The following is a 12,303-nucleotide window of genomic DNA, read 5'->3' as shown; positions in this document are numbered from 1 at the left end:
GTTCTGTCCAACTGTTGGGTTTTTTCCTCCAATTCTAGGCACAACAGTAAATCAAGGTACAAACCCAGTAAACATTACTTTTCCTGTTTGACAGCTACATTAGAATCTAACCTTATTGTACAAAATATCTGCAATGCTAAAGCCAAGTTTGCAAAACACCTTACATATTTATTTTGCTTAAGAAATACAATTCCCATCTAAAAAAAACTATTCTTTCTTGCAAGCACAGTAACTGAGACATTCTCCAGTTACACATGTGTAACAGCTAAAAAGAGACTGAAGTCACAAAGACCAGTGCCAAAAGCATTTAGCTATAAAAATAGGCTAGGCAAAATTGCAACCTTAAGAGCAGAAAGGAGGTATCTTTGACAATGGAAACTTAATACTTGAACTAGAGTTATTTCAACAATGCATGACTTCATTTTACAAATCTGCATGCAGAAGATACGAAAAACCAGATCACTACAAAAACGCATACCATCTCCAACTACATGAAACCTTTAAAAGGTCCAGAAAATTCAAGTGGGATGTGACCCAAGAATTGGAATTTCCAAGAATGGAAATTATCAGTTAACTACTAAAACCTGTCTTGTAAGAAGTCCATGAAACTATCTTGGAAGAAAGAGATATTTACTTGAGAATATCTGTCTACCTTTTTGAAAGTGACTCTTATTCCCAACCCAAGATATTTCAAAAGGATGTGGTTTCTCAGAAATGCTGAACAAACTCTTTTAACAAAGAAGCAGTACAGATCCCTTGCTATTTCAGGCTTTAGTTCTCTGTTTTTAACACTTGCATAAAATAACTGTGTTTCTGCTTAGCTCCTATCACATTACTGCTGGAACAAACATTATGTTTGTTCTACACTGGACTGAAAAAAGTAGACTAGAAAGTAGCTGGAAAAGTGGCTCAAAGAGGAGGGCTCAACAGTCTGAAGTATGACAGGTATGAGTGGCATTTTTCAGGGCAAACGTTTGAATCCGAGTCATTTAGTATCTCCAACAACCTGGAAAACAGGATAGAACGTGCCCTCAGGACGTGCACGGACAACACACACCAAACTGCAGGGAGTGAAGAGGCAATGAACATGCTGGAGGGATGTGATGCCAGCCAGAGTGACCTCAGCTGGCAGAGGTTCCATCCAGTTTAATAAAGGGAAACACAGAAAGTTGCACCAGTGGCAGAGTAACTCCTCACACTAGTGTGGACGGAGGACAAAAGGGCAGAAGACAGCTTTGCAAACAAAACATGGTGCTGGTACACAACTGGCCAGGCTGAATGCAAGGCACCAGTGTGCCTAGCGGGGGGGAAGGCCATCCACACAATGTCCTGCAGATGCCCATCAAATAAAATGGACTAGTACAATGAAACGTCACCTTCCAGCGGCATTATTTTTGGAAGCAACCTTAACTTTGCTTCCTGAAGTCTAGAATGTGTGACATTTGTGAGCTAACTGGCTGTCACTCCACCATTCCATCATTTTTAAGAAATATTCTCAAGCTGAAGTATCACAAAGCCTTCCTTTAGACCAGGGCATTCACTGCCATGCAGAATTCTGCAAACTCCATCCTCAAGTGGCAGAAAGAGAAAGATCTAGGCTGCAGGACTGGCATTCTTAACGAACTAAATGAAAAATGGAATAAAGTTAACTAAAACTAAACATTCCAACTGAAGTTAAAAAACATTATTAAAAAAATAGCATAGCTTGAGAAAGTTTTCACAATAGGTGAGGTCTGTTTTCAACCACATCAACTTTCAAAACATTATAGAAAAATGGCAGCTTTCACATGAAAGAATTTTCTGCAAAACCCTTTTTAGGTTAAACAAAGGTTCTCTGGGCCGGTTTCGGCTGGGATAGAGTTAATGTTCTTCACTATAGCTAGTACGGGGCTATGTTTCGGATCTGTGCTAAACATGTGTTCATAACTGAGATGTTTTCATTATTGCCAAGCAGTGCTCACACAGAGCCAAGGGCTCTTCTGCTCATGCCACCCCACCAGCGAGCAGGCTGGGGGGCACGAGGAGCTGGGAGGGGACACAGCCGGGACAGCTGTCCCCAGCTGACCCAAGGGATGTCCCATACCATATGACATCATGCTCAGCATATAAAGCTGGGGCAAGAAGGAAGAAGAGGGAGATGGGATGTTCAGAATTACAGCGCTTGTTCTTCCCAGGTAGCCACTACCTGTGACGGAGCCCTGCTCTCCTGGAGATGGCTGGACACCTGCCGGCCGATGGGGAGTGGTGAGAGAATTCCTTGTTCTGCCTTGCTTGCGTGGGTGGCTTTTGCTCTACTTATTAAACTGTCTTTAACTCTAATCCCACAAGTTTTCTCACTTCTACTCTTTTGATTCTCTCCCCCATTCCAATGCAGGGGGAGTGAGGAAGTGGCTGTGTGGTGCCTAGCTGCTGGCTGGGGTTAAACCATGACACATTCATTCTAATACTCAGCAGAATGGCACAACTACGTGCAGAAAATGCACAGTTGTATTGCCAGCACACTTCTACAACCTCCATCACGTGACAGAGTCTTTGATACAAACCCATTCTGAAGAAATCGGCTCTAAGGCTCTTCCTGATTTTATCACCAGCTGGAAAGATTAACTGAAGGCTGGTACAAATATCTAGTCCACAAAATACATACTGCTACTGATCCAAAGAGCAGTACTGTAGGTTATATCTGAGCTGGAAAATTCCAGAATACCATGAAAATTCTGCCACTACATGTGCATCCAGCCAGATGTCTACCATAGGTCTTGGAAAGAAAAAGGCTAAAAGGCAGCTTTACTGTTTTTTCTGCAGAAATAAAACTCAAGAGGTGGGCCAGACCACAACTACAGGATGCACCAACTCTATGCCCTGGACAAATGTAGTATACAACAGGCAATATAAAATAGTTGTAGTTTCTAGCCTGGCCTGACAAAAATGACATTAGCACAGCCTGGTTGAAGTCCCTTAGTGTAGCCTTCTACAAAACCCATACAATTTCACATTACAAGAAAATATACAAATACTGTGAAATTAGTATATATTGCTGTTCAAAACACTTCCCTGAAAATAATGCCCTAAGACACTGTGGGGCAAGGATTCCACTACTCCATTATGAAACCTGAAAGTCCTCTTAAAATAGGAAATTATACCCATTATCTGTCAATAACAAAACAAAAAAAGGTACATAATGAGCTGGAAGATAGTATGACATCTCTTCCAAGCAATCTGCCATTCATTCAATGCAAAACAGCATTAGAATAGCTCCAGGGGTTCAGATCTTTTGAAAGAGAAAGATCCAAGTGTATACAGTTTTCCATTTATCAAGTATACTTACAGCTTTTTAAAAATAAGTAATGCTATTCTGTATCCAAACTGAAAAATGATTTATACTTGTTTTCACAATGAGCAAAAAATGTGTGAGTTCATCTATTTATACTAAATAAAATGTGAATGTGAAGCTTATGCAATTTAGGCACCTTTTGAAGACTAATAACATATGACAGAGAAAACAGCATAAGAAAAAAACAAGGAAACTTCCAGAATGGAGTGTTTCTCTACAAACAAGACAGGCTTAAGCTCAATGAAAATGGAAGCACACTGCTGGCACTTAAAATGAGAATGGTTTTGTAAGGGTTAATAGACTGAAGAAGCAAGGGAAGCTGCTAAATGCAGAACCACAGATGATTTAAGATGACAACTCCTCCAGAAGTGAGATTATAGGGATGCTTTGCCTAACCAGTTTAGACTGGAAAACTCTAAATTGGGGTTACGTGAAGACTAAATAGAAGACACGATCCATAACTGCTCATGAATCACAGAGTATTTCAATTCACTGTCTCTGCAGAAACAATAAAAGTGAGAAGTACACCATTGCTAAGGTTAAATTTAAAAGGGGAACTAGAAAAATATGGAGAAGTTCATTGGAGCCTGGTTTCCTTTGAACAGGAAAAGTCTTTACTGACTGTGAGACAATAATTAAAAGACAATATATTTAAAGTTCAAAAGGAAAGAATTTTAGGAAATCAGAGTTTGAAGGGGAAGCTATAAGTAGTAAGAAAGTATCTTGTACAAGTTTAAGCCATGATCAAAAGGTAAAACAAAAAGCTCAAGCTGTCAGGTTAGAGCAGCGTGCAATAAGGTAGTCAAATAGCATTAACATCATGTTTGCCCCGTTTTCACATTTTTCCCTAAGCATTCACTACTGCTTACTATCAGAGGCATGCTGCTACAACAGACTGGCCTTTTATTTGATCCAGTACAGTCATTTTTATATTCACACTTTGTATGCACTACATGCTGAATTTGAAATACAGGCTTAGTTGGGAAATTTACACTTGGACCTCATCTTGACATCGTAACATTTTTCATAAAAATACACTGATCCATGACATTGATGTGTTGGGGGTTTGTTTGCTCCAAGTGTTCCAAAATTTTATTTAGAAACTAGATCAAAAAAACCAACAACCCACACACCCCCCCACAAAACCCAGGTCTGGTCCCCTAATTTGTATTACATACAGATATTCCTAGCCAGTTTTTCTAGTAATGCTTTAGCCAAGCCTAGGCCAAAAAACATTAAGCACAACAGTAACTATTTAATTAGTCCTACAGAAGTCCATGAATGTATAAAACTAAGTGTTCAGACCTGATCCCAAAGATAACACTTTTAGCCAACCTAAACACAAATCTGAGATCAACACACAGAACATGGGTAAAATTTATTAGTCTGTCAGATGCAAGATCATGCTGGAGAAGAAGGAAAAAAAAAAAAGACGTCTCTGAAACTGCAAAAACACCTGCATATGGTAATTCTAGGAGGCAGAGGTCTTCCATATCCAGAAAACACTCAGTCGCCTTATAATTCAAATCCTGTGATTGTTACACTTTACATTGAACAATAACAGCAATAAAAATCCACCTCAGTTTAATTATATTTCACACAGTAATTATTAATTCACTTGACAGGCCAATGGTACTGAAGAAATACAGGCAGGCAAAAGTTCCTTCTTCAGTGTAATGCTCCAAAACCATCTTATGACCACACCTCCTACCAACTGTTCTTCTGTTACACAAATATTCCATCTTTCTGTTTCTCACATCTCAAACAGAAAGCCAAGTGTCCCTCCTTCAGCAAGGTCCTATAAAGAGAAAATTACCCAATTTGCATTTGATATGATGGAGTACCAAGAATGATATCAGCAACACAGACAAGACTAAGGCCTTCCTAGTGTGTCACCTTCACTCACAATTAAGGACATCAGACTTCAAACATCTTTAACTTCACGATCAACCATGGTAAATAATGGCCATCATTCACACCACAGCATTCAAGTAACAGGAGGCAGAATATAAAACCTAAGAGAGTAAGTTCTGTTGCACAAAGATATTCCAGATGCTGAAATGTCAAAATAATTCAAAAGAATCAGCCAGTAAATGTATGCATTTCCTTATCTCCCTAAGGAGGAGGAAGGGAAGTTAAATCCAACCTGCGAAGCATTTAAGATTAACCATAAAGCAAAGATGAATGCATGAAATAATTAAACTTGTCTCGAAAAACAAGCTAAAAACCTAAGTCAGACTACAGAAGTCTAATACCTTAAGCTCCTATGAACACGAGTTGTCCACCTTCTACCAGGAACGGAGATTCCAGAATACATAGAAAGAAAAGTATGAATCCAAAGCTAACAACAGGCCAGCTTGCCAAAGCAGTCCAACACTTCACCTACACTATGCCCACCACGACTCCTGCTATGATGGGGTGAACTTCAGCACACTGCTATGTTATTATATAGATTTAATTCATGTAGTGGAAGAAATCTCTCACTTAATGCAGATGAACAACAACCAGGGCTGCAGAATGAGAGTCACAGCAAATCAAAGCTAAGTAGAAAAATACCCTCTAAATCTCTCAGCTGGAGTGTTGTGACTGTGGCCTAACAAGTAATTCCTTAGCAATTACCTAAGTTCATTAGCTATTTTACACTAGCACAGTTTGCATGGTCATACCATGGAGAAGTGCTAGTTTAGTCCTCAGGAGAATGTTCCAAGCCTGTACATCTCTTTAAGTATGTTTGCATCGCTACAAAAACTGTGGTTTTGCATTATCCTTAGTCTTGTCATCTTCTTTACTGGGAATGATTAAATGCAGATGCTCATTAATTTTATCAGTAAGAAACATTGATGAGCTAACACTGAGCTTGATTTATCCACAGTTAAAAACGTCATGCTTAATTTTACTACGTCAGTATCCAGCTTCCAAAGACCTTGAAGAGCTGCTAACAACTTACAAGTGTTATTATAATATAACAACAGTTATATTCACAAAAAATAAAAGTGTATCCTGTGTCCAGTTTACCAAAAAGAAAGTGAACACACTACAGTGTTTTAAGCACCTTGCTCCTATGTTGTTATCTAGCATATGGAAAAAAAAAAAACCAAAAAATCACACACACCACAAAAAACAAGAGTAAGCCAGAAACAGAAAGCTGGAATTGGTGGGAAGGCGGCAGGCTATTCAAAGGGGGTTTTTTTCTCATAGATTCTGATTACAAGTCCTTTGAATAAGCAACCCAGCACTTTCCAATACAACTGAAACAGAACTAGGTTTCTGAAAACTACTAATTCATCCTGATTTTCAGAAACCTCAGGAGAATGGTACTCTTACACTTGCCAAGCTTAAGTCAGAAGGGATGTCCTCTAGTATCTCTAGCATTCCCCTCAAACTCTACACATCCTACTGGCTGGTTCAGAGTTCAAAACTTAATCACAGAATCATTTATGTTGAAAAAGACCTTTAAGATCATCAAGTCCAACTGTTAACCCAGGACTGCCAAAGCCACCACTAAACCATGTTCCTAAACACCACATCTACACATTTTTTTAAACACCTCCAGGGATGGCAATTTCGCCACTTCTCTGGGCAGCCTGTTCCAATGCTTGACCATCCTTTCAGTTAAGAAATTTTTCCTAATATCCAATCTAAACACTCCACGGTGCAACTTGAGGACATTTCCTCTTATCCCATCGCTTGTTTTCTGGGAGGAGAGACCAATGTCCTTCAGGGAATCCTGGACTAGACACCTCTTCTGTATCAATACAGTTACGTCCAATTTATATATTAGGAACATATTTACAATATACTGTTATATATAATTTTCTGGTTTTTTTCTAATTGTATATAACCCTACATATAACCATGACCAGAGAAACCACACATAAATAAGGACCAGCACCTCTTCCCAAGCACCTATAACACCAAGGAACATAGTGAGAAACAGCAGCAAATATAAAAAAACCCTTTGCATGTAATGTGACAGTAATTTGACAGCAAGGGAAACAATAGTAAGACATTCTGAAACTGAAAGGAGAAAGAGCACTGAAAGGATAAAGAGCACTGAAAGGATAAAGAGCACTGACAGAGTTGCAGCTTTTATGCAGTCACAAAATTGCAACGTGGACAGGTGAGACACTCAGGACTTCTAAGCAAGTTCAGAAAAAGTATAAAGGAGGCATTTCCTTGCCACCAATGTGACGACTATTTAATTGCTAGAGAGATTAAAAAAAATCTTCCAGGAAAACTAATTACTTTCACCAGCTTCACAGCTTCCAGTACACCTTCAACCATTTATTCAGTCTTCTAACACATGCAATGTCTCCTTATACACTTACTGAAGTAAAACACAGGGTACTGCACTGTGCCAATGTGAGTGACCATGTTTCTCATAGCAGTATGCCATCAAATATTTAGCACAGGGATGTTCCATATTAGAGAAGCTAACCAACTTTTCACATTGCTTCTCAGTTCAATATTCCTTTGCTTGTGTTTGTTCTTAGAGCTGTTTAAAACAGGAAAACACTCCCAAGACTATAGGTGGCTATAAGTAGCTTTTTTTTTTTTTTTTAACTGTGTCTTTGACAGAGCACAGAATAGCTTCTATTTTCATGAAAGAGATACTACAAAATGCTGCTTGGGTTCTAAATCCAACAACTGAAGAGCTAGGAAATACCTGCTTTAGAGTTATCCACATCACTAATTTCAGTTACATCCTCCCTGTGCACTTGAAGTGACAAATGAAGAAACTGTACACAACCACATAATTGAAGTTTCTCATCAAGCACAGAAGGAAGCTTGTACAGAACAACCAGAAACCAAATTTTACAGATTCTGAGCTCTTGGCTTTTCAAGCTAAACGGCACTACTGAAGAAGAAAAAAATCCTTTTTTTAAAGAAATAGACTATTATTACTTTAGGGACTTAAACCAAAAAAAAAAGCATCTCATCAGATGGAACCACAGTTCTTCCACGTGAAATACATCTTTCTGTAATTGAACAGACCAAACAGTTACTGTCTCACAGACTTCTGCTACTGGAGAGGAAGAACTGAGATTCAGCACGCTGGCTTTGCAACTAACGTAGCCTTGAGGAACCCACTATTCTGGCTCATCTTCACTGAGCCGAGTCTCCTGGTCTACACTGGACACATACGTTGAACTTGTCTAAATTGGCAGTGCAGTTCAGGCAATTCTTGTTTTTCATGTAAGTTGTCTCCACTCACCACACTGGTTCAGGTATATGAGGTTTTTCCTGAAATCTGCACTCAAAAACTACACCAGAAGCACCGATCTAAAGGTTGGAATAACAGGGGGGCATGCCAGTGCTGCTCTGCTGTGCACCAATGCAGTGCTGAAATCAACACAAGAGTTCAGGGAATTCCTTGCCATATTACCACATCAGAAGGATCCAGGCATTTCCACGCACTGCTCCAACTCTTGAGTATACCATGTTCAGTTATTATAGCATAATTAAAATGAAAAATAAAGAACACATCTCCAAGAGGAGGGAACCATTTACTCCTCAGACTGGTATATGAAGGGGTACATTGGCACACCAATTGCCTATACAGTCAAAAAGACATTACTATGTATCAAGGATTATCTTCCTCTCCACTTCCGAAGGAGTCTCGTCACCACAAATCTTTTAGTTTGAAATGATAAGCAGCAAATCCCACAGGAAGCTTATTTATTTCCCTAAACAACACAGCACTTCAGTATTTTGTCTAGGCTACAATTCTTAAAACAACTTACTACCAGAAAGAGTGAAATATGTTCCCCTGACAAGTTCGCAAGACTTATTAAGCTTGTGTATTGTAGCACAGGGGATCTTCCTCCCACTTAAATTAGCCATTACTTATCGGTTTAATTCTGTCGATTTATTTTTTGTTTTTGAAATTGTTAAGTTTCCAATTTTCAGTTTCAAACTGTGTTAACATTTTCACAGAAAAGTAGTATAAGGGTAAGTAATTATCATTTGTAAATAAAGCAAAGTCTGGGTTTCTTAAGGATTACCTAAAATGCACACAAAACTCCCAAGTAAAACTTACGTTAGTCTCTGTATGCTCAGTTATATACATCCAAGCCTTTGTCCTGAAAAGCTTACAACCTAAATAGACATGAGGCAGAGACAAAAGGTTACAACCAATCACTGTAACCAGTATTTACTACAGGACTTGTCTTTCATGCAGATAAAATTGCTTGACACTGGATAAACTAAGCAGAAACATTTTTAAAGTAAGCTAGACTGCTGGAAGGCAAAACACACTGGAAAACAAGGTGAGTGATGCAGAAAAAAAACCTGAAGAAAAATGGGTAAACGAACAGTCCATGAGCACAAGTGAACAAGGTCTAGCAACAACTACACTATGTTCTCTTGAGACGCGAAGGCCACTGCTGTAGCAACTTCAGCATCTGTTCTTATTTGCTGGTGCCTCCCACTGACTCTGCCTTGCTCGTGCCAGACCTCACAGCAGCAGTTAAGAACGGCTGTAGCCGCTTCTGTTAGCTCAAAAATAAGTATGCAATATCACTGCATGTAATGATTTCAAGCGAACACTTCCATAAACCTTTTAGTTTTAGGTCAGTCTTTAATATATCAAGTTCTTGACCACTACCTGCTGTTCCACCTATTCAAACTGTGGTAAAGTGACAAATTGAAGTAGATGTTTGCTTTAATACACAGATGGTCAGGGATTTGCTCATTGTGCAGTTACACCTGCTGGTCAGCAGCCTAACAGGCCTGAGATACAGTGTTCCTGCAAGCCTTGTAACTACAGAAACCTTCTTTGAAAAAATCATATGTTGACACTTGGGAACAGACTAATCATGTCCGTCAAGCAAAAAAAATAACTTTAGCTCTGTAACAGAGGACACTCACACATCCCCCACCCCACCTAAAGTGCTATAGCTTCTCAGGATCCATCAGACATGGCAGCAGATTCTCCTAGCAAGCAGCAAACAATTCCAGATTAGTTGGAAGAAAAGCAGAACATTCAGAAGCCTCTCTACACTGTCATGTAGAACTTTTACCACGTAGAAGATCTAGCAAGTATCTTTGCATTTCCTGTGGAATTTTAGCTTTCAGTCTTGACTCAGTTACCTTTTTGCTAAGGACACGTCTCAAGCATTAAATGCCAGCCTTGCCAGTAAAATTTATACACTTCTGAATCAGCTCCAACAAAACTTCAAAAGTCATGTGAAGTCTACAAATTAGAACATAATTTCTACAAACAAGAAAAACTGAAAAAGCAAAGGCTCATCCTTTTCCTTTCTTGCATAAGGTTTTGCAATACAGGTCACGATCAAAATACTCATTTGCACCATCCTCAAATAGCAAGTAACAAAGCAGGAATCTGTATCACAAAAAGTTCTTTAGATTAATCAAGCACAAAAATATTTCAGATGTTAATTTTTTAATATTCCAAGGCACAAAAGTAGTCAACGTGATAGCAAATTTAGTTTTGATGGATGGATATTCTATACAAAAAGTAAAAAAATTACATATTGCACATTTCTGGTAGGTCAGCATTTCAGATAAGGCTATAACATGGAATTATTTAATTTTTTTTAAGATTAGATTAAGATATTACTGGTATTCTTCATAATGCATTTTTTATGCAGGTGAACTAATAGTAAGTTGTTTTAACTTCAACTCACTCAACTGAGACTTCTCCTAACTTGTCTATAACACCAAGTATTAACAAGTACCCTTCTTACTGGCCTTCAACAAGAAAGCCTCAAACATACCCATTTCCCCTTAGTCCAAACACTGGACAGGCTAAGAAACCACTGCGGGGAGTTTCCACAATTACTTACTTATAAACTGTGTCACTTGCAGATTTTGCATCGGATATGTTTCTGACCATAAACACTACTCCCTCCACCCCAAAAAATCCCACATAATCTGAAGAAGTCATTACGGAAGAGCCACGTTTTTCAACATGTCTGATTTCTAGAATGTAATCTACATTTAGGATATCCATCATACCTGAATGTTCTTTTCTTAAGCTGAAAATTGAATTTGGTGGTGTTACTGTCACCTGCCATTACTTTAATCAACACTGGTGCCACCAACAAAAATAACTTTGTTCAGACAGGAAAATGTAATTGGTTTAGAAGTATATATTACAAAGGCAGAAACACAGTATTATAAATTAACATTCTTATGCAACTTATACGCAATATTAACTTTTTGTTGTCGTTTTTAATGCATAATCACATTCATTATTATTTATGGCCTTTCTAGGTATATAAGATATAAAAAAATCAACAAAGTCACGCAAGTGACATCAATCACTCCCATCCCATACCCTCAGCAGACATACGCAGGAATCACCATGTCGAAGCCCTGCCTGTGGTGCTGGGATTGTAATTGGCCATGACAGGAGGGCTCACTCTGAAGTCATACTGGGAATACACTGGTGTTACTTCTCAGCTATATAAGGAGGTAGCAGGTGGTGAGAAATTAAAAATTTCAAAGTTAATATATTTACCGGCAGTCATTCATCTTCTTAAATTGCTTGGAGGTTCCCTCAGAATTAAAAATTGGGAATCAAGTTTTATTTCAAAGTCATAAACACGTAAGACTGATGGCACTACTACATTTATCCAGAGCAAATAAACTGTTTGAGCTGTCAGCCTAGTACCTTTCATATTTACTAAATTCATGTTCTAAGAATATTTCCAAAAAAAGGGGGAAATTGCTAAAGGCACAGGCTGATTTAGTTCAGCATGGCAATACAGCACAGGAACCTATCTCGGGGAAAAAAAACAAACAGAAAACACACAACTCTCCAGCTAAACAGACAGTGATTACATTGATGTGATATACTCAATTACTTAGCTGCCAGGGGGCCTAATGTTGCTCACGCAGCGAGAAGCAAAATTACACACGTTAATAAAATAATTGGAATATTCTATATAACTCTTGATATACCTTTCAATATCTCACGACCTACGATTTTTTTTCAGAAATTAATT

The 12,303-nt window shown here is 38.5% G+C and overlaps 1 protein-coding gene across 2 annotated transcripts in view; it reads right to left on the bottom strand.

Annotated features, from left to right (window-relative positions):
* LRCH2 (leucine rich repeats and calponin homology domain containing 2) overlaps nt 1-12,303 on the bottom strand; it is a 53,460-nt gene that overhangs the window by 36,209 nt on the left and 4,948 nt on the right. The window lies entirely within an intron of this gene.

Source organism: Falco punctatus (assembly GCF_963210335.1).
Source record: "Falco punctatus genome assembly, chromosome: 15".
NCBI lineage: Eukaryota > Metazoa > Chordata > Aves > Falconiformes > Falconidae > Falco > Falco punctatus.
The sequence above is the reverse complement of the archived record's forward strand: the minus strand, read 5'-3'. Positions and strand labels throughout refer to the sequence as shown.